We start from the raw sequence: 26,558 nt of genomic DNA, 5'->3' as shown, positions 1-26,558 counted from the left end.
GACTGTGCAAGAAGACTGGCAGAGCCAGTCCACTGACCTTGGCATTCACCTTCCTCTGGCTGAGGCCAGTCAGTGGTCAGGCCTGTGTAGCCGTGGCCAGGCATTTTCCATTGGAATGATTTTTCAGTGGAAATTTTTTTTCTTGAAATAAAAATTTTCCTTGTGAATAACTGTTTTACCCAAGAAAAATCAAAACAAACACTACCCAATTGCTGGTTCTAGAAGGCTGTATGGTTTTTTCCCCCCTCCTTTTTCTAGCTAGTTGGTAGAAAATTTCCATTTTGGTTACCTGAGCAGTCAATTTCTGTGGAAACACCTTTTCAGAGGGAAAAAGGACCCATTTGGTGTTTTGGTTTGTTTTTTTATTGCAGCTCAGGAATAGAACATTTTGGAGTCCCATTTCCCCAGGTGGTTAGAATCCATAGAATCACAGAATGGTTTGAGTGGGAAGGGACCTTAAAAGTCATCCATTTCCAATCCCCATACATGGGCATGGACACCTCCATCTGGACCAGGTTGCTCAAAGTCCCATCCAGGCTGACCTTGAACACTTCTTCATGATAAAGTAGCTCCATTTTCTCTTGAGCCCAGTCGTTAGTAATGTAGATGATTTAATAGTCTTAAGCATGCAGCTCACATCTTCTGCAGGTAAATTAGTACATACAATTTCCTGAAATGGTTTTACAGTTATTGGGGCAAAACAAAGAGTCTAGCTGATTATTTGGAATCCACTTTTCTGTGCACTATTTAAAGTGGACCCATTTTGAGTACTAGCTGATGTACTGTAGTCATTCTCATTATGTCTACATCTGTAGAGAGGCACTGACTTTCATTTTCTTACTTTAATCTGAGAAGCATAGTTTTGCTGACTGTTCTCTTAATGGTTGCTGAGAGTTGCTTTGAAGAACTCTTATGAAAAGGCATTGAAACTTCTGTCACAATAATGATCTCTAGATAGTCTTTACCTGCTCTAGACTATTATTTTGAAGATGCATATTCCAAATTGTTGGTGAGAAAGTATTGAAGTATGCTTCCTTGGTTTCAAAAAGCTTACTTTAAACCACTGGTCTCTCATTATTTGTGGTATTCCATAGCCTACACTTGTTCCTCAGAAAATGATGGCATCAGCTGAACATATTGGGTGTGATTTTTCCAAGTGTGCAGTCTGCATTTGGTTCCCACTGCATTCAATGTGTGTTAACACTGCCTTCACCAAAGGCAGAGCTAGGTCCATGCAGAAGAGTAAAAACAACAATAAAAAAAAACACCAAAAAACTCACAATTCACCTCTTGCAGCCTGGGCTGTTTGCAAGCAAGAACATATGTTTTAAGTGCTTCTTCTTTGCAGGGTAGTTGAAGAAGCCTAGGCTGCTCTTTGTAATGGTGTAGTTCTTTCTGATGCTGCAATAGGTTTATTTCCTTAATATTGTCCCTTTATCATGTGTTTTCTAAGTGTTGTATCTCTTGGAACTGAATTTAAACAAAAATTTTCTGTATCCAATGAAGAAAAAAATTCTCTTGGATTAAACTGTTCTAAAGGTGGGTTTTTTTGTTTCCTTATACAAAAGCCAGTACTTCTTATTTTGTTGTTTTCAGAAATAGCTGCTATATACAGTTTGTTGTTTATGTAAAACTTAATTTTTTCCTTTCCTTTTTCTTCTCTTTCTTTTGCCTTTTCCTAACATCACTTGATGGCAAGAGCAGCAGTGGTTGGCAGTTTTCCTCAACTTTGCAAGACAGAGAGAGATTTGATTGGAATGAAACCTTGCTGTCCATGCAGCCTGCTTGAGATGCAGCATTGAAAGGTATAATCTCATTTTCTGTTTTGAAACTAAAGATGAAAACCACAAACAGGTAGAAATCTTGGTGCCAAACCACCTGTTGATTCACAGCCAAAAATGCCTTGGCAATATATTTCTCTCTGTATTCCGTTGGAGCAGTTGCATGGCTGATAGCCACAGTATCTGTCTGTACCTGCAAGTTTGGTTGAAGAGGATTACTCATTTGAGAAGATTTGGATTGAAATTTAGGTGAAGTTAGCAGGGCTAAGAATTTTCTGATTTTAGTATTGCTTTTTGCCTGGGGTAGCATATATTACTGATATAACTTGGTTCAGCATTGGAAATACCAATCCTGAAGTCACAGATTATGTCTTACAGAGCAAAATGAGATTTGTTGGGACAGCTCTATGTGGAGAGCATAGACCTGCAATAGCATAATATCCTGGAGGTCAGAACTGAGATGGATGGGTGAAACTGTGAAAACAAAGTTGTAAAATACACTGCTACTAGCATCAATACTTTGTCTTTTGAGAGTATTACTGTTCAGAAAATCACTTGAAAACAAGTTAAAATGCTATCTTTGGGCTGCTGCACATACTCTCCAAAGTGACATGTGCATTACAAAAACAGCCACTGTGTGCTAATATGGCATTAAAATTTTGGACTCCACCCACAAAAATTAATAACATTCTTGAAATAAGAGTGATGTAGGATGCTGACACATTTAAGTCCATATGTTCTTGGACATGTGTCCTCTAGTGCATGAGAGAACTAGAAATCACAGATACTCTTTTATTTTTCTTATTTCCTGTAAAGCCATGCTGGAAAAGGAGAATGTAACTGATGGCAGTCTGGCAGGCTTTGGCCCATGGATAGCTGTACAGTAGAACCACATTTTATATTTTACATGCTCTTATCTGCTCTATTCTGTTAGTGGTACTAGTTGACTGCTATGGATTTGCAGAAGCATAATGTAGAACAGATTTGGGCCGTGCTATTTATATTTGTGCAGCTTGCTTCATGTTTATGAAGCAATTATTTCCTGTGAATCTGTAGCATTGTCCAGTGTTGTGCAATGCTTTCATATGTATATATGACTGGTTAAAACATGAAATGTGTTATGAAGCAACATGACAAGGAACAGCAAGAGCTGCACAATAACTGAGCTATACTTGGCTGTCCATATAGTGTCCAATTAATGTGGTTACTGCACTCTGAAGCCTTTCCAAGGCTGCATAAAACATGCTGTGGCCTGGTAAAAGACAGAATTTTCCTCAAATTTTCCAAAGATTTTTATTACAGATGCTGCAGTGACATGAGGACACTGTCTTTGTATCTTTAGTAGCAGTAACAATGAAGGGTGTGAAGTATATCCCAAAATCTGAAGGTGTGAATTCTAACCCATCAGTGAACTGTGTGTGAGAATTCTATACAGTAAAACCTAATTCTGTGCTGAAGAGGAACACTGTGAACACCCAGCATAAAATAAAAGATGTTCTGTTCTCTGCTCTACTATCTGGAAGCCAAACTTGAGATCTAAAAGCTAAGTGAGGTTCTTTCATCACCAGTCAGAAAGATGCTCAGATTGTCCCCTCAGGCTATATTTTGACAATGTAGTAAATTGAGCTTTGGGAACTTTCTACCAGATCGAGAACTCTGTCACCTCCAAGCACAAAGCACAGATCCATCATAAATTCAGTCTTCTGATAACAGTTTTTTAAATATATTTTGTTGTGTTGACTTTTACCAGCAAGCTTTGTGCCTTAGCCGGTATCTTTTGTTTCTCTCAGCTAACATGAACACACATAAGGGCTGGCAAAAATGTGATCTCATGCCCTCACATGATCCAGATGAAATTTGTACTGTGGAATTACCCGTTAGTGCAGTCTGTTAATGTTGTTAATGATCAAGCACCTTCAACTCAGTTACTCCCCTGGATTTTCTTGTCTTGCTTTTCTACCCTTATTACTGGAGTCCGCACGGGAAGCTGGCTCAGGTGTCAGAAGCAGCACAATTTCACCTGTTTTCCAAATGGTATCAAAAAATATGTTGGATTTTTGGACGTGTGTATCAAATCTTCCAATTCATTGAGCTGTGTTGAGAAGAGTGAAGAAAGCTGAGTCTTTTTTCTTGCACAAAATGAAACCAGAGTGGTACAGGCAAAGTATACTGGCAAATTCCTTCTTGCTTAAGCTTCAGAGAAGCTAATAAACAGACAAAGCATCAGAGTTTTGATTTGAGGATGAGTTTGGCCACTATTAAAATTTGTCTAAAACTCCTATTGTTTTATTCTGCCCTCCTCCCCTTTGCTTTTCTGTGTTGTGTGATGAATGTATCACATCCAGATTTTGCAATTGTAGCTTTTTGCTTAAAACCTACATTAACACAACAGATGTCTTTACTGTATTATATTTCAGAAATCTTCCAGGGACTTTATAGTTTGGAAAGACAGAGCTGCTTGAAAAAATTAAAGTTCAGAAATGTGTACTTGAACCTATATTGTTTCCTTATTCTTGATGGGCCAAGGTGATTCTCAGTCTGATGGTCTAAATCTCCTGCAAAGAAGAACGAGAGAGAGGAGGAAAGAACTTCATAGTGAGATTGTTGGTACTACTGTATTTAAAACCCACCATTTGCTGAAGTTTTGAGAAGTTTTTCACTTGTTTTCCTTCTCTCTCTGACCCAATCAGTTTTATGGGGTGTCCCCAAGGATGTAATCTATATGACAAACAAATTACATTGAAAGTTGCTGTCATGGTATGTAACTCCTTGTTTATGGCAAATTTAATATATTTATGAATTCTTGTGCTCTATAAATAATGATCTACCAATGATAGTTTGTTTTCTTTATGTTTGAGAAAATTTTTGGTGCATTCGTGACATTGTCAGCATTAGCAGTACTAAAAATATGTAAACAAAAAAAGAGAAATATTGTAATTCCACTGTGGTTAGCAGAAACCTTCTGAAATGGCACTAGCTGAGAGGTAGTGCTCTTCCCTTTGACTTGTTCTTCTTTAAAAATAGATTTCTGTAGAAAAGAGTCACATAATAACTATGTGACTATTCACCAGTTCTTAGCTTACTCTAAAATAAAAATTTAAGAATCAAGAAGGGAATTTTATGAAGGACAAACACACACCATTTTCACTACTGTGTTCAGAACAGCCCTATCTGCAGTCCTTGCATTAGTGAAGCTGTTTAACTTTTTGAAGCCCACAGATCTTTGTGCTATCTTTTCATGCAGCCTTTTTTTTTTTTTTAATATATCCACGCAACCTACTGACTTCAGTAAGATAATAAACATGTTAAAATGTTTACCTAAGGTTTCCAAGGCTGCATGCGCTTTTCTGAAGGATGAAGTAGACACCAGGGATAATTGCTGCTCCTGGTAAAAGCAGTAGGCGTATTACTAACAACATGAGCAGGAGGAAGTTTGCTGTAATTTCAGGCCAAAATGCAAGTTTGGAATTTATTATGATTCAAAAGTTTTCCAGTAGCATTGCAGCTAGGTGCTTATTCCTGAGATCGAATAGTGATACCGAGTTCCCTTTTCTGTAGAGAATGGAATGCAGAGAATAACTTAAATGGGGATAAAACAAAGTACAGTTCATCTTTAACAATTTTTGTTTTGATTACATGGAATAATACAAGGAAGGGAACTTCTGTTGTAAAAATGTACTAAGTGTAGCAAAACATCCCAGCATTAATCCAGCAGAATGTCCAAGCCAGTACCCAAAATTAAGTGTATGCACTAGTGCTGTGCTGACATGGGGGCCTGTGCCCTGGCAAGGGCTTCTTAGCTCAGCCACAGCCAGAACCCAGTGGCTCACCCACACGCTGAGCAGGATTTGGGGGAGGATCTTTTGTTAACTCTGAGGAACTATTGAGTTGGTAAATTTGCCTAAGGGGACGATAGCAGGGAAAGGGTGTTGTGCAGGGAACTTATTTTGAAGCACTGGATGCACTTTTTTTAGTTTTCTATTTCCATCCTCTGTTCCCAGCTTTTCTAAAGGACTCCTAAGTGATTTCAAAATGAAATTACTTCACTAGCAGTTTTGCGGCCCTCATAAATATGATGAAGTCTGACTCTCTCTCATTCTGTCTCACTTTTTCTTGAGGTGCTTAACAGTCTTACAGCATTTTAAAAATCTTCCGTCTACATCGAGGCAGCATATTTCTTTAGTTAAAGATAAAGTTCAGAGGCAAATATAAAATAGTTATGTTAGCTCTGCTCTAACTTGGACTTTTTTTTTTTTTTTTGAGATGGTAAATTATTTTCCTTTCTTTAGATGGATTATAGAGAACATGGTGCTGTCCCACAGTCCCCAGCTTCAGTTTTAAAATGGATCAAGTTCAGGTTCTGACATATTTGGCAGAATACCATCATTTTTCTACCCCTCCCTCAATCTGGGCCATAATTGTGGATATCCTGTGGACTGCAGCCCAGAGACTGCCAGTACTGGGAGCATACGGAAGGGAAGAGATGATGGCAGTAGCTTTGTAGCTTGACCTGACATTTGCATTGTTTCTCAGCCATTACATGTGATGAGAGGTGCAGAGGGTTTGGCATGAATTGTAAGAAAGTGGTCATGATTTGGAGGATCAATTTTCCCTGCATGATTCAGATGTTAGTACTAGGTGCTTTTAGCACTTTGAAAAAATACAAATAAGGGGGATTTAAAATAAAGAGAAAGAAAGCAAATAGATGAAGTCATATGCTAGGTAATTCCACTGCTTACAATGAAGTTGCACTGGGGATAGATATTAACCCCATAAAATCCCCGGGTCACAGACAGCCTTATGACAGACCCTGATAGCTTTGTGAAGACAGATTATGTCAAGCCCTCAAATTTGGAAACGTAGCAATTCCTCTGTAGTAAGATTGCAAATGAACACCCATTCGGAGATTGCCAACATTATCACAGTTTGTCAGGGTGATCTCACAGCCCACAAAGCGTCGTAAGAGATTGCTTTACAAGTTCTGAAAGATTAGAGTGTTGAAGTATGTGACACTGGAATCATGCTTTGATGCCTGGCTTTGTCAGTCAGCCAGACAAATAAATAATACCCAGTGTTTTTATAAGTATAAAGCATAACAGGTAATGGAAAACTATAGAGAAATGCTTTCTTGTCTCAGATACACGGAGCACAGAAATGTAGGCGAAATGAAAATGGGATGTATTCATGTAAAATCTTTCAAACGGGCAGTTGAATACCTGCATGGGTCAGTAACTGTAGTGCAGCACTTATTGCCATTTGAGCAGTAGTTTAAAGCATTAGCATTATTGCACGGTTAAATGAAACAGCAAAAATAATTTGGTGGTCTTGGATTTTGGTCGTCTAGTGAAGTGTGAAAACGTATATTCTAGAAAATTAAGGTGGGAGTTTTGGCTAGCAAGAGTAAAGGGCTTGGACTGCAGAAAACATGGGTTCCTCTCCTGGCCTGGGAGAGAGAGCAGCACAGGTATGCAGTTAGGAAGTAAAGTACAATGGAAGTAAACAGTAGAAGAGTGTAAAATCCAGCATTTGTTCCCTGGCAAGAATTGTGGAAAAGTTTTTTGGTAATATCACATGCTCGGAGGTTTGTTATAAGGTTTGGGTACTTAAAACTTAAGAGGTCAATGTGAGAATAATTTACAAGCGTGAAATTGGCTTTTGGGACTCTGTAACAACTAAACTTTATAGGGTACCTTCTTCCAGATTCCTTTGACACTCAGCCCAGATTTCCACAAAGGATTCGTGGTCTGAAAACCGTTTGTGCAGCCTTGGATGAGAGACATTGACACTGGTAAAGAGTTCCAAACAAGGCAAATATGCCAGTCTTTGTGCTTTGATACAAAATATTGATACATTTTTGTATGTACCAGAGTTCTACCAAATGAGCCATGGCTCTGATTTATGTCAATTTTCAGCCTTTAAACTTTGTGGAACAGGTCTGAAGTGCACATTGAATTCTGCATTCTTACATATCCATTAAGTTGTAAAAACAGCAACAGTTACAGGCTTCTGCATCTTTGACCTCTGATGGTTAGAAGACCATCATCTTCAGTTCTTCTCTATCTTGATTCCAAATCATAATTTGTCCTTTAACTTGGGGAGCTTTTGCTTCTATTTCTCTGCCCTTACAAGCAGCAGAGTACTCACAGGTACCCAAGCATTAGATAATGATTGCTTATGCAAACTTGAAGAAGCTTGGATGAAAGACCCTGTTTAAGGGCATAGAATTGTTATGACTAATATTAACCAAGTGCCTAAACCTAGACTATGTATTTGCACATGTAAGTAATTATGATGCACTTCAAGGCATTCTGTTTGTAATGCTTTGTAATGCTTTGCTCTCCATTTCCTACAAATCAAATTACTGAGGGATAGATTTGATTTCCACATAATTTTGAAAATATTTTCTTTTTCTTTTTTTAATTTCCTTTGTATTAATTTTTTCAAAGTTCAAAATGCAACCAACTGTGACTAAATGCATAAAGCCAAACAAAAAACCCCTAAAGTATAACAAAATTAAAGACAGCCTAAGATGATATGCAGCAAACAATGTAAATCATACCTAACAAACATGGTTGTAATAATATACCTTATCCATGTCTGATCCACTAATAACAAATACTTATTCAGAGAACAAATAACTCATTCTTCTTCAAAGTGAGAGAGAGAGGGAGGCAAGCCCCAAATACAAATTATATCTTACAGTCTAAACAAATATGAAAAACATGCCAAATCTTCTTATAGAAATCCTGACAATCCTGGGGTTTTTTTGTATCTCTGGGGAATAATGAGATGAGGAAGAGGCAGAATAAAGGCCAGTTTTTACTGGGAACTGTGTGGCCAGATCCTGTAGCGTTTCTCAGAGAAATCCTTGTTGCCTTTTGTTGAAAGGTTTCTGCTTAAGGTGCTGGGTTCAGACCAAAACCTCAAGGCACAGCCTGGTGTTGTTTTTAATAATTAGGGATTTTTCCCCTCCCTCACAAGAAGTTTCTTCAGAACTGGAGGGTTGACAAATTACAAGTGATACCTCTGGTCAGCTTATAAAGATTGCTGCAAGAGTGAAGACTGCTGCTAGAAATTAGTGAATGCTTTCCTCTCTGCATCATGTCAAAATAGTTTTTTGCCATTTTCTCATTTCCTTTCTGTTTACAGAAACAATTATTGTTTGCTTAATGGAATAGCATCATCCTCCTCATCCTACACTGTGAGTGTATCACTGCCTTCCTCAGCCCCCTCCACCCACCCCAGGGTTTGTCCAGTTCAGTTTAGTTCTGGGCTATGAGTTGCCATCATTATGGTAATTGGTACAAGTACTTCCCAAAGGGGAAAAAGGTGAATGTTCAGCAGTCTTTCAAGCCATGACATACCTTAGGTGCCACGCAGTGCTTATTGGTCATTGGTAACCAGGTCCAGATGCAGCTGGCTGTGGTGCCAGCTGTGCTGCTTGCCCCTGTCTGTGTGAGACGTGTTCTGGCTTCACTGCCTGCCAGTGAGAACTTGTGTCTAATGACATTTAAAAAAACTTTAAGAAGTATATACCCTCTCTCACATTAGAGGCTTTAGGGTAGAACACATCTGCTTCATTTTTTTTTTTCTGTCACCATTATTTTGCCTGGTGCTCAGAGTTACAGAATCATCCAGGCTGGAAAGGACCTCTGAGATCATCAAGTCCAACCCTTGACCCATTGCCGCTGTGATTCTCAGACCATGGCACTGAGTGGCACATCAGTCTCTTCTTAAAAACCTCCAGGGATGGAGAATCCACCACCTCCCTGGGCAGCCCATTCCAATGTCTGATCACCCTCTCTGTAAAGAATTTCTTCCTAATATCCAACCTAAACCTCCCCTGGCAGAGCTTAAGTCCATGCCCTCTTGTCTTACTGACAGCTGCCTGGGAAAAGAGACCAACCACCCCCTGGCTCCAGCCTCCTTTCAGGGAGTTGTAGAGAGTGATGAGGTCTCCCCTGAGCCTCCTCTTCTCCAGACTGGACACCCCCAGCTCCCTCAGCCCTTCCTCACAGGACTTGTGCTGGATCCCTTCACAGCCTCCTTGCTCTTCTCTGGACCTGCTCCAGCACCTCAATCTCCATCCTGAGCTGAGGGGCCCAGAACTGGACACAGGACTCAAGCTGTGGCCTCACCAGGGCTGAGTACAGGGGCAGCATCCCTTCGCTAGACCTGTTGGCCACCCTGCTCCTGATCCAGGCCAGGATGCCATTGGACTCATCCACTGCCAGCTGTTCTCATTGGGGTGAGACTCATCTTGGTCCTCTGCCTGTCAGTGCTGGTGAAACCACGGCCATTGGAGGGGTTCTGTGCCAGGCGGTGTATCAGGGTGTCTCTGGTGTCTTTTCATTTTGCCTTGAGGCCCCTTGTGATTTGGCAGCTCCCTCACCTCTTTTGCCTGTTCCTCTCCTGCTGCCCCCACATGTCCCCATATAGCTGCTGTCCTACTCAAAATGCCCCCGTGCTGCCCCTGCCCCTGGGGGTGTTCCTGCTGTGCCTGTGTGGCAGGAGGTGCCATGAGGGGCAGGCAGAGGCAGGGATGGAGGAGAGCACTGCATCAGTGGCTGTGTGAAGGAGAGCAGTGGTGTGCTTCCAGTGAGCTGTATGGCAACTGATGGCCATCAGCTCTCTGCCCCTTCCCTGGCCTTAAACCCTGTCCTTCACAGCAGCTTATGACCTGTGCCAGAATGACCCAAATGCCTGGTTTGTGTTGGAAAGTTGAGGGGTTTCTGTTATAGTCTCGATATCTGTATAAATACCTGAATCATTCTGTTGTGTATCCTTGCCTAGTCTGGGAGGTTATGGTCATGAATTCTGTAATTTCCAGATGATACTTCTTGTCAGTATTATTACTTGAAGTTTAAACAAGTACCATTAGCTGAGTCCAGACTGTCTTTTGCAAAGACTCATAGTCCAGTACACACAAATACGAATATGTAATGGTAACAAATGGGAGTAGGATCACTTGAGTGTTGTAAGGTAATGAGGCTCTTTTTAGAGCCTCGGATACTGTATTTTGCATCATGGCCTTTAGTTTGAATTCTATCAACAGCAATTTTCATTTAAAACGAAAGTGACAGAAATTTCTCAACATTATAGCTGAGAAGCATGCCTTAAAAATGTGAGCCAAGTATAGGTGGTACCATATAATGTCCCAATTTGTAAGATCCCAGATTACTGCCATGAAAATTGTATTTTTATTGAGGAGTACCTGATTCCAGCAACATGATTTCTAATGAAGATGGTTTATTCTAAGGCTAGAAAGCAAACCTTATTAGCTGGAATGTAAAATGTGGGAAAGAAATGTCTGTACCAGCTGCAGAAACAGAGATCCCAGTTTCATATAAAGACCAGATTCCTAGCAGTGGGCAAACAGCCTTCGCTCTCCCTTCTGAGTACCAGGAAGAAAATATTACTGCACTTTGTGTATATCCTCCTAAAGAGTCTTATAAAACATAAAATACCAGATTTTTCCTTATGTATCTGTATAAAATCCTAACAGGGAGAAGAAGAAGTTGGGAAAAGGTAAGGATGTTTATAGCATGTCTCCGAGGAGCTATGGAAGGCAAACTGAATTATGTGATAGAGGGGCTTAAGAAGGAAATGAGACAAACAGGAGAAAAAAAATACTAGAAACCCTTTGAGGGAGAACCTCAAAGGTCAGAAATAGATTAGAATTTATATATTCTTCACTTCCATAGTAAAATTATCTGATTTACAAAGTTATGTCTTAGGTATTTAACCTGTAGTATTTTTGTAAGAATGCATTTCCAGAGAAACAAAATGCCCAGAACATGATTTAGAGAATTGAGATAATATATCTCAATTATCAATTGCAAATCTCAAAAATCAATTGCATCTGAGTTGTATTTTCTTTGTATTGAAATGAAAATTAAATTTATTATACTAGTTTCATTGTTTGTTTGAGAGACCTGAAGTGCTTTTAGCTGGCTCTGCTTTAGTCAAGTTGAGCAAGCCATCAGAGAAAAAGAGGCTCCTGAATTTAGCCTTTTAATCTCTTGCTTCTAGCAGTGCAACACATCACTGCCCTGCTCTTTAGCACAAGAACAGTGTTTCGTGCTCGAAATACAGTTCATAACTTGAACTGGTGATGTGCTGGCCCAGAGCTGCACTATGACACCTTCAATTAATCTTTCCAGATCAGGATAGTAATTTACATGTCTGTTGAGATATAGTGTCTTGTCTTGTGTTTGCATATCTGTCAGCTTGTCCATGGTCACAGTTGTTTAAATGGTCTTGGATTTTAGTCTTGTTGGATCTTCCCTTTGTAAGATCCATTCATTTAGTCTGTGTGGAGATGACATCTCTGCTAGAGCCCTGTGTGGTTGGTTTTTTTATTTGCATCTGCTTTTAGAATTCTCACAAGGAAGAGGTTGCATGCATGAGATTTGTTTAAGGAGGCTGCATTAATTTTCAGTAGGCATGATTCCTGTTGCACTGCAATATCATGGACCCATTAAGGTTGCATTTGTTCTGCAAGAGCACAGTTCTGTAACTCCTACTGGCAAGACATCAGTTGTACAGTCCGTGTAGATAGGAAGAATTTGCTTCTGTGTTAGAGGACTGAGGTGTGAGGCTTTAAGATACAAGACCTCCCCTACAGCAGAGCCCTGAAAGTACATTGTCCCTACGGGGTGGCAATAGCAGATGTTTGTGAATGGCAAGACCAAGCCTGCTGTATGATCTGGAAAATAATTCTCAGTAGAAATTTCACTTCATTGTGCTGAAGGAAAGTGAAGCACCATTTATTGATACGACTGAAGAGTTTTACACTCTGTCGTGTTATGGATAGAGAAGAATAGTAAAACAGCTTCCACGTAGCATGTTAGCAGTGCAGCCACCAATTACAGGCAATTCATGCAGACACAAAGCCTGCACACCAGGGATACTAAACTTCCACAATACCTGGCATAGCCATCAGATTCTCTGCATGCACATCTAATCTGTGCAACTGTTTGCTGGGTTATGGTCTAGTATGAATGTAGGTTTACATCACTGCTTCCCATCATCTTGCCAGTGAGTGGCAAGAATAGACATACAGAATCTTGAACACAAACATGCACGTGTTCTCTGTCTCTCTCTGTGCAGTCGCCATGTATCCAAAAACATAGATAAGATGATACATCATATGTCAGGGGAAAAAGACTACACCCCATGCAGCCATCACACCTTGAAAGCAGACATAAAATGGTAAGTTGGTATAAATGCACAGCTCCTAACAGCCCAATAGAATAGATCACACCACAGCCAGGTACATCTGTTCTCAGCACTAACCATTATCATTAGCTTAAAACACTTAAAATCACTGAGCTTCCTTGGGTCTGGGGACAGATTATACCAAGAAGAATCTGCTAAATAGATTTAGCAATGTAGCAAGGAGGGACCTTGACTACATTAAAATGATACATTTTGCATCTCAAAGGCAGTAGGATGCTTTCAGAGGAACAGTCTGAATGGAGAATGACACCGGCACCGGATAGGAGTTTCTTTATCCCTATTTAAATATGGAGCTTGAAACCCTCGGACAAACAATTGTGCCAAACTAGGAAACTCTTTGTGAAAAATCAGGCTTGCCTTGCATGGCAAGCCGTCCACCATCCTATAGCATATGTTCTCATCAGACTTCTTCACAGGATGCAGAGATCTGTGGCTGGACTTCAGACTGCGTGGCTGACAAAAAGAAAAAATTCACACTCTCACGTAGGAAAAGAAACAGGGAAACAAAATAAATAGCATATTTTTCCTTGCCTCACTGTCTTCCAAGTCTGGTATCTGACTGCTGTGAAATGTAAGATATGGGTTCTTGCAGAGACCTTCAAGTGAATCATGTCCTGAGAGCTTTGGAGGAGGTTTCAAAAGCAAGCAAACAAGCAAAAAAGCAGTTTGATATACATGCAGCGGTGACCCCTAAGGTGATAGAATGCTGCTTGTTTAAGACTTGCTCTAAAGGAACTGATGAGGAAGGTATGCCACTGATTAAGTGGGAATAGGAGTTCCAGGCTCTTCAAAAGAGCCTGGAGTGTAAGTGGAGATAGGGCAAAATGGCTGGTAGAAATAAATGGTATAAATACTATTTTTTATTATGTCAGGTCTCTGAAAGATGATGAAAAAAAAATGCATGTGTGCTGTGCATGTTAGTTATGAACAGGTCCAAGGAAATAGATAAAGGTTTAACTTGTATTCTCCTACTTCCTGTCAGGATAATAAAGGAGGCTGAACTTCATGAATCACTGGGAATGACACATACCTCTGGCAGAACTTCAGTATGTGGTTTCATGTATCTTCACGCAGACTTTAGAGAAAAAGCAATAGCAGGTTTGCATGGAAGGACATCCAGCTCACTCTTTTGTTTCTTAAGAGAGCTGGGATCCCATCCTTCCACAGTGTCAGCTTCTCCATATCACCCCCCACCCTGTCTTGTGCCCTGAGTTTAAGAGTGGTTAAGGCTGACAGGAATTGTGTGTTTCACCCCAACTGAGCAGGCTGGCTGTGCAGGCCTGGAGCCAGCATGGGAACCTACTTCACCGCTCTCATGGGGCAAAGTGTCCTTGATGTTCACCAGCCTGACCTACAGCTTGGTGTAAGCAGTTTTGTGTCTGAAAGGCCACATCATAACCTTTCCTTGTGAAGTCCTGAGAATGATTCTTGGTGAGGGAGGTTCTGCAGTAGTGACTTTGAAGGATTTTTTATAAGAAGTCATCTCTGACAGGAGTAGTTTGAATGATCTTGAATTTTCAGTGCAGTGTGAGCACTTCAGTGGAGAGATTGTTTACACAAATAAGCAAGATGTAACTAAATTCCCATCCATTCCCAGCAAGTTCAGCATCATCTCTGTGCAGAGCCCACCTCTAATGCTGTAAAGTAGCAGCAAAATAGACCTTCTATATCTCTGATGTACTGGCTGTCATTTCTCTGAGGTTTCTGAGTAGCATTTCTTCCACTTGTTCCTTCCCAAATCCTGAAAGTCCACAGTGAAAATAAAATGAAGATTGTGTCAAAATCACTTGATCTATAGTTGAGACATTTTTGTGGATCGGAAGATGTGGTTCCACAAAGCATCTCAGTTTATCACTTTCTAACCTCTACTGTGTGTCTGTCTCATCCTAATGGATTGTGCTTTCACATTCGAGTTTCATGCCTTTTTCTGATGGAGTACAATATAGTGTAGCTAGGAATGAAGACTTTGTGACTTAAAGAACTCTGCCTAGAATATAACACTGGATTGTGCATACTTGGGAGCATAGATGACTGTAAAAATACTGACTATCAGTACCACTTCCCCATAAATGTTAAATCAATGTTAAATCCTTGCCTTTAGAATACCCCCATAACCTGCACATAGTGTATAGAAGTCCCCAGAAACCGGCACAATCAGTCTCTCTGTACTAAAGGACAATATAATTTTCTTGGGAGCTGGTCTGAGCCTGTGCAGTTAATTCCCAGAGGAAATGGTGGTTAGCGTATACCTCACTGCTCTCTGCTTCCCATGGGAAGTGCATTATTTCGTGATGTCTTCTTAAATGTAAGTACAGGGCATCAAGCACACAAAAAAGCCCCTACCAAAACGGCTAACTGTATTCCACCTGCTTCTGTCTCTGGAGAAAGGAAGGAATAATGGCAGGTATGTGGGATGCCATACTCAAAGCAATATCCGGATGATGTGCTGGTAGCGTGGCAGTGGTCAGGGAATCAGAACCTGAGGAGGATAGGGGATTACCATGGACCCTCCTACAGGAGGAAAAGGTAGCTTGTGTCAAGAAATAACCCATGACACACGCCTGTTCATTCAGCCCCAGGATAAGGAGAGGTGGGATGTAATCTTCATAAGAAAAAACAACTAATAAAGTTGCCAGGAACAGATATTTTATAATCTGTGCTAAATCTCTGCTGGAAAACATGAACAGCAATGAAACTGAGAAGACACTAAAAGAAATTCGGGGCAAAGTGCCAGACGCCCAGACGGAAGCAGAATGTGGACCAAAAAGCTTGCGACAATTGGGTAATTATGGTTTATGAATTTCAGCTTTAATCTGTAGTTCAGTGAGTCCTGATTAAATATCTGTTAAACACAATTAAAGTTTGTTTTTGTATTTCACCGTCTTGATCAGAATAATTAGAGACTGCGTGTTTCATGTCAAAAGTAGCAAGAGGAATTTTAGTGAATGAACATCGTTTTTAAAAGCCATTTGTAGCACCAGCTGTTGGCATTATTTTATATTTTAGTGTTATCAGCATAAAGACGGGTCCTCTCAATGCTGAATGCTTTCCAGCGGGGCTAAGACTCTGGGAAAGGCGTGATGCAGCAGGAACTGTGCCTGGCCGTGGGGCTGTGCAGAGAGCCTGGGGTGGGACTTTTGAGCTGCTATCTTTGACTGTGCACTTCAGTGGTGGAGGGTGAGAAGTGCTGTGAACAGGTCATGTAGCACCCAGCCTGTGCTTCTCTCCAGAGATGTTTTGGATAGCGAGTGCAATGAGTGATAGGAAGGATCAGACGGAAGGGCACATATCTGATGAACTGAACTTGGATTCGTTTATCATGGTGAGTTTATCAGAAGCTCCTTATGTCCCAAGGGTTAGATGTTAGAGTGTGAGCCCAGAATGATAACTGGTATCATTACGGGTGCTCTTGGGGACTGGCCTAGGGGTGCCTTAACAAAGGCAACAGGCTGCAGTGATGGCCCAGTGCAGATACTGAAGAGGACAGGCAAGCACATTACAGTTGCTGCAAGGACTGAGTGTATTCATATTCATTAGCAGCAGCTTCGTTTAAGTGAGGGGAGGAGATTAAGTCTTCTAAGTTGTTCGTCTAAAGAATAGGAAATAAACAGCTTCATAGGAGAAACACAGGATAGTTTTAAGTAAGGGAAAGACACACTGAGATACAGCTTCCATCGTTGGAACTTTTTTTTTCCAGGACCTGAAATGTGTCTCAATGTCACCTGAATGTAGTTAGGGTGTATAAATAAATCCTGTGGGGTGTATGCACGTATATATATGGCTGACCTGGTTTTAGCCTTCATCTGTCTGTTTATACCAGTGAAGATGAATCTTCAGCTACCTTTAGTGGTTCCTGAGGAGGGGGAATAAATCTCAAATATCATAAACTGAAAATTGAAAATGCCTACTAAAGAGACTTGAAAGACAGTGCCGGTTTCTCCTCTTGAGTGTTTTACTGCTCTGTTTCGTTTATTTGAAACAGTGTTGTTCTTTGGCCTTTTCATCTTCAGCTTCTTCACCGAGTGCTGAAAAAGGGGGGGAATGCAAGTGTATGTTGGGGAGACTTTGTCTCCAAGCACAGGGCTGAGACCACAGTCCTCCCGAGGAGTCATTCATTAGTAACAGCTCTCAGTCACCAGTGGCCTTGTGAAAGGTCTGTGTGGGTCATTATCATCCTGCAGAATCACTTCATTTGCTGGAAGCGTGATGATTCTGTGAGAGAGTTGTGCAATAAGCTCTATTCAAAACTCAAGAAAGGTGTTAGCTTATCTATAGTTTTATTTTTTAGTAAACAGTTGTCAGTTTTTCATAGTTTCACCTATCTTTCTCCGGAGGAGAAAAATAGTGCCAGAGAAAGTGGAATTTCTAAATTAGCCTTCCAAGAAAACTATAGATCTATTAATTCTTCAGTAAAATCAAGGTTAATGGTGAAAGAGTTGAACAGAACTTGAAAATCAAAGATACTTTGGAAGACAACATCAAAGGCATATCAAAATATGGTGGTCTTTTTATAAGCTGCAAGCCCTGTAGAGATGGTGCCCCTAATAGAGCTGAGGGAGAGACGATCAAAGCGATGATCACATGAGTCTTTAAAGTAGAAAGAATATCTGGAGTGAATCTATGAAAAGACAGGTTTTGGATGAAACTTTTATAGCACTGAGATCGTTTATCGAGTCCTGAAGTCTGGGTACAGTACAAATGATCAGATTTCACGAGGGAGGGAAATGATATTTGATTCACAATAGGAAATCTATGACCAAGTGTTGTCTATCTGTGGAATCTATATATACAAATTTTTTTTTTAAAATACGTGCTTTATTAATTTTAGCCACATCTCCTTTCTCTCAAAATCAGTATATTCTGGTGAAACAAAAGACATTGTTGGTATTTGATTGAGTATATGATTTTTTTGTTTTTGTTTCATGAAGCTGTGAGGAGAGGAGAAATGGAGTTAGGGCTTTTCTGTTAACTTCTGTTGCATTTCTGAATTACTCTGATTTCCCCCTGGAACCAGCTGCTTAAGTATATCTCATCAAATGGCTGAGCTTGTCCAAATCCACTACCCTTATGTCTGAGATAAATAAAACCAGGACAGTGTGTACATCTCTTAAAATGAGTTCCTTTATATGGGGGTGGGGATAGAAATGGAAGTACTGACTCGTATTTCAGTGTACCTAGGCCTTTCACAATGTGTATACAAGCCCAGTGGGGGAAAAAAGGTGCTATTTCATCTTTTGGCAAAGGTGCATGTAGTTCTTCTGCAGAGTTTTATAATATGCATGAGGGTCATTTCTCTTAAAGAAGCACTGACAGCTGTGATGAATCACATTACCTGGAAGGAGGGAATATCTAGATGTTTACCAGATTGAGTTTCTTCTTATAGAAGAGTAAACATTAGGTCACAAATCAGACTCTTCTACTTTCATGGACAATCAGGATCAATTCTGCGCTACTTAAATGTGAACTGGAAAGGCTTAAGTGTAGCTGCATGCTGACATTAACAGAGAGGAGTAGTGTATAACCTATGTACATTGTCACAGCTATCCTTTTACATGAAGTCATGGATGAATGCCATGTGCCCATGTTGAGTTGCCTTCTTGTCAGCAGGCAAGATTGCCCGTCCATCACAATTATCTACAAGGAGGCTCATTACCTGCCAGCCAGTAAACATCTCACTCTCACCATCTGCAGTGAATTACAAAGTGACTGGAAGAATCAGGATCAGTTTGCTTTGCAGAATGATTGTCAAGTTCATTTTCATCTTTGGAGGCCCTTTGGAAATGGAAAAGATGGTGACTGAGATGGGAAAAGGAATGATGTCCATTATCCTCTGGGATACAAGCTGACTGACTACCTTCTATTTTACCAAGTGCAGGTGCCTTGAAATTTTCACAGCATGCAGGTGAAATAATTTCTTCTTGACTGAGCGTATCATTTGTGATATAGAATAGTGCCATTTTCACATGAGTGGACAATGTGTCATCTCATTCAGGAAGGATGTTTTCTAATGAAAATATTAATTGCCCTCATTACAAAGGCATCTCCCATTGACAAAGTTGACATCCAGTCCCTCAGTGATCCATTTAGAAACAAGGATAGTGTATTACAGCAATTTTTGATGTTAGCATTTTAGCAGTCAGTGGTTTTTTCTTTAAAAGCTACCAGGTAGCTTGACAATGATTGTAAACTAATGTCACTGCGTGGGCATAGAGTGAATTCTGAGCATCTGCTTAGGGGAAGACAAAGCCTATTTTATATGTCTTTTATGGAAAAACATAAAACAAGAGGGGCAGATTAAAAATGTGTCACTAAATTCTTGGTAAAGGGTCTGCTGGTGATGTACAGATAGATTAGACATCCAGCTGTTGGTAGGAAGAAGGCAGGCAGAGGAATGGGTGTGTTAGCAAACTAAGGTCATTTTTAAAGCTCTTCCCTTTTTCCCTTGAGAGACACCAGGATGGTGCAGACCTGGCTCTGGGCTTGGGTGTCTGTCTTTCCTCTATGGCCTCTCTCCCAGCAAAATGCAGGGTTAAAGAAAAAAATAAATAACAAATGGAGTGATATCTGTTTGGTATGTCAGCCAATGGCCACATGTGCAGTGAGGAAATTTTCTCTGAGAGCTCCCAAAGCTCATAATCATTGTGCAAGACATAATTATACTCTTCAGAAATCCAGATCGGTCCACAGTAAGGGGAGGATGGGAGGGAATGTTACAGACGGATTTTAACAAGTGTATGTGTCTCCGTTCTGCAACAATTTTGGTCTTAAGTGCACTTGGCTAAATTCTCATTCTCCCCCGGGAGGGTTACTGGAGGGATTTCCAGGCTTTTCTGTCTGCCTGCAGCAGGCTCATGGGGAGCGAACACACTGACTACCATTCTTTGCACCTGCTTCAGAGAGGGGCAGCACACACTCCCAGATGCTTGCCTCAGGGTGCCAGCAGGAACGGGGGGATAGGAGGAGACTGGCATTGCTCTGCAACAGACAGTCATCCCCCTCAGGAGTCATGAAATGCCAGTGGGATCACTGTACTCAGGACTTTTGAGCTGAGGAAGTGCAAATGACAGTGTTTTACCTGATCCCGGTCAGATAAATAAAAAGGTTTGTAGGAGAAAACTCTCCTGAACTCTTACTTCACTCTCCTGATGCTTCAGGAATAGCTGGTATTTAGATCTCTGCAAGAGAAGAGTTTGTGCCAGTACTTTTGAAAGCTAAATGGAATTAAAGCAGAGAGCAACCCTGATTTTCTAACTAGCTTAACCATTTGCTTATCTGACCTAATCATTGTTCTTATGCTTTTATTTTTGAAGTGGAGAATCGGCTTACATCCTTTGAGTTGTAAACATTATTTGCTAAAAGAAATTATTTCCTGGAGAGTGATTTTTTTACTGCAAAACAGGGCTTCGAAATGCTCTGCCATCCTGATTGTTGGTGGTACTGACACCTGACTGACTGGGCATGTTTCATAATTGTCAAATTTGCTATATTTTGAAACTGGAAAAAATGCTTCAATAAAGTAAATGAACAATACTCTTTGAACCCTTGAAGTGAGTGCAGATTTTGCCTGGGGCAAATAATGTCTGGAGCTTCCCAGACAACCTCACATCGGACAGAAACAGAATAGATTGCAGTTATCTCTGTAGCATTCAGGGATGATCAGATACCTAGAACCAGAGAGTGTATTGCTGCCTGACAGACAGCGTAGCCTCTCTGGATCATACCTCAATATTCAGGTTGAAAAGTGAATGTCAGCCTTATAGCAGGTTTTTATATGTTGCATTTGGCTACATGTACATGCTGTTGTCACTTTTCATGTTTACAGAGACTCTGCAGTGGAGGGATCTACTTATTGAGTGCCGGATTATCAAAAGCATTTAGGTGTTTAAATATGTCACTGATTGCCTGAAGGCATTTTCAAGAGCACACGAGCAGGTTAGGGTCGTTCCTTTGTCACTGGATGCCTTTTAAAATTCTAGTCACTGCCTGCTGTTAAGTTTGATGATAACAATTTCTCTAAAAGATCTTTGTTGCCACTTGCAAGACTTGCCGGTGCACCCACCAGCAGAGCTGGGAGCACCCTGTGTGAAGTGTATGATGGCACCAGTCTACTTTTACAGACTATTAAGAAATACCAACATATTGAGAAGAGGGTATAAAAAAGAGAAAGCTAGAAAAATAGGAAATTTCAGCTGAAAATAGAAATAAATAGCTGAAAATAGATAGAGAAAGCTTGTACAACCCTCATTGCATTGAAAGCCACCAGTGACCCCACAAGTGTTGTCACTGTGCTGTATTTGCTGAGCCGGGAGGAGATGGATGGCAGGCTTAGTGGGCTTCACATTCACACTGAAGTACTGGTCAGACAAATCAGCTGCAATGTGAACTTCAGCCATTTGAGAGCAAGCACAGCTTGGCTTGATAAACAGCCTTGCAGAAGAAGATAGCTACGTCACGAGCCCAGGCATAAAGAAAAGCTCTCCTTTATGTTATGTTTTGACTATTATATGCTTCCAAATCGTGATTTAGTGACACTGATAGAGAAAAAATGGCTCTAAGTAGCAAGCAAGAAGGAAATTATAAAATACCAAGCTGTTGAAAAAGCATATTGACTAGCCAAAAGAATGTCTGGCCATGTTTTTAGTTGTAAAATCAGTATGAGTATTTAGATCTTAGTTGAAACGTGCTAAGTTATACTTGCAAAATATCCATCCCTTTGTTTATGATCATTCCTTTAAGTAAGAGCTTTATCCCTGCGTGTTGTTAAGTGTTTTATAGGGGTGTTGATATTCTAAAATTTCAAACACGGACTTCTAAACAAAATCAAATGGAAATGTCGCCCCTTGATTCAGATCTCATTCTTGTGGTTTTTGAATTGTAAAACATCTAAAAAAAACCCATGAGACAAACCTGAGTCTCCAAATTACAACGCCATAAATACACTTATAAATACATAAATACACTCTAGTGAATGAAGCAAGTACAGAGATTTTCTAGCAAAGCAGCTGTGACAGATAGTAGTAGAACTACTTGCCATTACACGAGGAGGAATTCAATACACTTGACATTTTGGAAGGATTTGGGAATTTTTGTAACTTGGGAAGTGTTTTGGAAGTACTTTAGATAGCATGTTATAAGAAATAGATATAAGTTAAAATAACATGATTCAGAAACTGTCTTTTTTAATTAATTATATCTTCTACAAGGATCACATAAAAAACCATCGGAGCTTGTAGAGAAATTCCCACTAAGTTCAGTGTGCCTTGAGTTAGATTAATGGCAATTTATTACCCCAAAAAATAGCAAGAAAAGGTTTTGGGAACCTTTGAACTGAAAAACTGTGATCATAATGCAAGCATTGAATTACATTTCTTCCTAGACTTTGTTTGACATGGTTTGTCCACATCTCTGGCAACTCCTAATAAAAAAAATTCAGAGGGAGATGAAGGTGGTAGTCTGTAATGTTTGGCAGAAAGAATTACAAGAGGAGAAATTTGTGGGATTTTAGCTAGTAAAACACCTGCAAGAGGTTACTTAGGTGTAAGATTTGAGCTGGAACTGACCTGAAATAAAGCTTTACTGGTTTAATGTTTACATTACTGTGGCACTGTTTGCAATTGCAACACTTGTTAACGTGATTGTGGATTATTCTGCTATTTGTTTCTTTTCTTTTTTGTCATGTATGAAGTTTGGGAGAACTTGTATAATGAAATGATGGTCTAGTGTCCTTAATAGCACCTATGTGGTTGATACTGAGGTGCTGCAAGGACATGATACTGAGGTGCTGCAAGGGATAGTGTCTTTCCATCTTTTCCTCATTTAAATCTTTCCTTGACTTCACTACCTGGAAAGCATGAATAACAGCAGTGAAATAGAGTTCCAATTCCTTTTCGCTTACAGTTTTGAAAGGGATGTAAATTGTTACAGTTTGTCACAACTGGGAATTTGTTTGGTTTTGTTAGTTTATTATGGTGGAGAAGTTTATATCATCCAGGCAGTTGAGGAATGAACAACATGTCTCTCATTTGCCAAATCATCAAACGATGGCTTAGGATGTGGAGAACAGCATTTTAATTGAAGTTTCACGTTCCACAACTGAACCAAAAAGGTCACGCTGAAGTATGGATGTGGCTGAATTTCAAGGCAGAATCAGTGGTCATTTTAAAGCTTTTCTTGTAATTCTCTCTCTACATACCTTGATCCAAAGTGTTGTAAGAACAGCTTTTTCTCACTATATTCTGCACTATATTTTTCAAGGATTGTTAGAGAAATATTTGACTGGTATCTAGATGGCACTAGAGAGCATGCACTTTCTGGTTATGTACAGCAGGAATTTGAAATTTAAAAGAATTCTACCCTTTTGCAAAGCATTTTTGAGACTGCATCTTCATGCATATAAACAAGGGCTTGTGACCATGTCATAAGATGTTATTTGAAAGCAGTGCCTGTCCAGGTGTAGTGGAGATGGCTGGGTAGTCTTCATTACCTAGAAGTTTTTCCCATCATTTTAGAGCAATTGCATACCCTCAAAAACCTGTGTTCATTTGTACCCAAGCCAAGTAATTATAGCCTTCCTTGTCCTTTCTGCCATGTTATTGAATGTCTGTTTTGTTGTCTGTGCAATTCTTGAGCACAAAGATGTGACATGCAGAGATAAGGGTGTTGCAGATACCCCAAGATGACTAAGATAGGAGTTAACTTTTAGGGCTGCCACTGGAAAGGCAGTGTCTGGGTGTCTCAGTGTGTAGGCTGGTACTTTTTGAGGATGGGATGTTTTTTAAGAGAAAGGTAAAGTCCTGACAGCATTTCAGTTAGAGATTACCAGTGCAGGTAATTGTAGTAATATGTAATCTTTGATTCATCATTGTTGCTTTCAGGCATTGGATACAATTGCTGTTAATAAAGCAGGAGAGGTTTTCCTTCCCTTCAAAATACAGCTTTGCTGCTTTTGGGTCCTGGGGTCCTTCACTGAATCTTGCGCTGAGGCGAATTCTTCAGAAGACAGGATAATCCTTCATCTGACATTTACTCACTCAATTACCTTCCTGCATTTTGTGCAGGCCACATCAGACTTTTCAAATTTTATTTGTTCTTGCCAGACCACATTTATTCATTAGCAGTATTTATTGTAGTTACGTTTGAGACAGCGCTTTTATTGCAAGCTCCCTATCTTTGGCGGTTTATAACTTTCTGAAACAATTACCTTTTTGGCTGAAATTTCTGAAGCTTGTTCTTAGCTCAGAGGTGAATAATGTTTCAGTAAGTTTGAAAAAATCCATTAAGCCATTTATGAGGACTAGACATTCCAATAAACGTAGGCGCATTTATTTTTTGATGACCTACTTATTCCAATAAAGTACATTATTATTCTGTTTTCTCCTGGTTTAAGTTATGTTGTCTTAAAAGAGAATGAGGACATTTTATACCAGATTTTCAGATGGGCTTCAAGCAACACTTGTTCACATGCAATTTTGTGCAGACAGGCACACTTGTACTACACTTAGCTCACAAACATGAATGTTTACGGTTGCAGAAGTTTTTGGCATTTTTTGCAGGAAAACACAGCCCAATCTCTTGTGGTTGCCGTGGATAGTTGACAGAGTGCATATGCAAGTCTGGCGATGAAGTGCAAGGTTAGATAGACAAAATGAGGCCATCTTTTGAATATAAGTCCTTAGTTGTGCAGTGATGCTAATTCAGCGTGAACATTCAGATATTGCTTGTGCACAAGTACAGTGCATATACTTCTGCTGTCTTGCAAGCATGGGACACATCATGCTGTCCTGTACAGTATGAAATAATTTGACAAATTAGGAAGCCTCATGAAATTGAAAAGGCAGTGCATTTTTTTTTCTTTTTGGTTTTTTTTTTTCTTCAATTAAACTCCTGCATAGACTGTGCAAATAAATTCAGCTGTGCTTTGTCTCATGTTTACAATGTGATTTTCAGTAAACATGTAATGTTTCCTATTGTATAGCTTCTGTATTGCAAACTTTGTGAGGAAGCTCCAGTGTTTATGCATACCAGTGTAGCATGGTGCTGAAATTCATTCTTTTTAATAAAAGAAAGACATTCTAAGTTAATGCCAATATAACTGAGAGCAGACTTTGGCCCTGTATGATTAAATGTACCGATGAACTTTGATGCTCAACTCCATGACCTTTGCACAATTAAAATCTCAACTTCAACATTGCATTAGCCTAGCTTTTTGTTTAATTATACATATTTCGTTGAAAGCTCCAAAAACAGTTAATATTTTAAGTCTCTTCTCCTGTTTGTAATTGAACTTTTTGTGTGATTGTTTTCAGCAGTAATCAAGAGGACATTAGCATGGACAGGAAATGAATCTGGAACTCTAGAGATTAATATTAATCTGCTAATGTCCTGTCCTGATGTTCTCAGGAATCCTTTCTTCTCTCGCACATTATGGTACTTTAGTAATCAGCAATTAGGGCAAGGTTTTCTCATGCCTGAACTATGTCCCCTATGTCTTTCATTTTCTGATTGCTATGGGAACGATGGTTCTTTCCCCCATGGAGTCAGAGCAAAATGTAGTGCTTCTTCTTCAAGAACCATACTGCTTAGACAAAGGCAAGGCTGGAGGCTTAGCATATTATCAGGAAAGAGATTTCAGGCTTAGGGAAGTTTAACCTCAGGTTATATTTCTATTTGGTATTTGCCATGCCTCTATGTTTTGAAATACTTACCTTGATCCTTGTGCCATCTCTGCATAAGTAGACATGGGCTCAGTAGTGGTGCTTCATAAAACACGGACCCATCAGCCCATGATCTGCACTGCCACTTAGGAACCTGAGCCATGCTGAAATGGATGTGAGGAGGGACATCCTCATCCTTCGATTGTGTAGCCCAGGCAAGGATTTTTTGAGATCCAGTCTTGCAGAGTCAGGCAAAAAGTCAGGAGTATGAAACCTCACCCCATTTCTCCCCTTCTGCAAGGGACCATGTTGTTCCAGCCCATGGATACACTGATGTCACTGCAGAAATTACTGTAGCCTTGGAACTGCGGGAGATTCTACTGGATATTATTAAATCTGTATGTGTAGGATTTAGCCAGGAGATCCTGTATGCGTAGCTCACTAAGCCATACTATTTCTTCCCTGTTATTTCCACTACTTGCCACTCCCCAGATGGTCCTGAAACTCTGCATCTTGGTGGCATTTAGCAAATGCAGCCCTATCTCCATGTGTTTCACTCTTATTTGCGTAACAAAGCAGAACTGATTTTTATTTCTTTTAGAATGTGTGCAGAACTAAGACAGAACTAGTCTTCAGATTTTCAGAGAGCTGTAGGATTCAGTGGGTTGGTTTGGGGATGGGATCATTGCTGTGTGGGATTTTCTCCCTTTCTGACATAAGTGCGTCTGGTTTCACTCCAAAAAATTAATTGATAATCCATTAAAAACTTACTACATTTGTTCTGACTTCTACTTTTATTTTTAATGTCTACTGTGAAATTCCATCTGAATAAAAAACACTCTAGAAATGCAATATTGAGATGCAATATTGACTTTATTGTAGC

The 26,558-nt window shown here is 40.0% G+C and overlaps 1 protein-coding gene across 50 annotated transcripts in view; it reads left to right on the top strand.

The window, feature by feature from the left end:
* ZBTB20 (zinc finger and BTB domain containing 20) overlaps positions 1-26,558 on the top strand; it is a 505,805-nt gene that overhangs the window by 314,757 nt on the left and 164,490 nt on the right. For all 50 annotated transcript variants that reach the window (XR_011729104.1, XR_011729105.1, XM_071759958.1 and 47 more), the window contains one exon: positions 1,705-1,805. The gene's annotated coding sequence lies outside the window, so the exon portion shown is untranslated. The remainder of the gene's footprint in view (positions 1-1,704; positions 1,806-26,558) is intronic.

The sequence above is a fragment of the Heliangelus exortis genome, chromosome 1 (genome assembly GCF_036169615.1).
Source record: "Heliangelus exortis chromosome 1, bHelExo1.hap1, whole genome shotgun sequence".
In the NCBI taxonomy this organism is placed as follows: domain Eukaryota; kingdom Metazoa; phylum Chordata; class Aves; order Apodiformes; family Trochilidae; genus Heliangelus; species Heliangelus exortis.
This window is presented reverse-complemented; position numbering and strand designations above follow the sequence as displayed.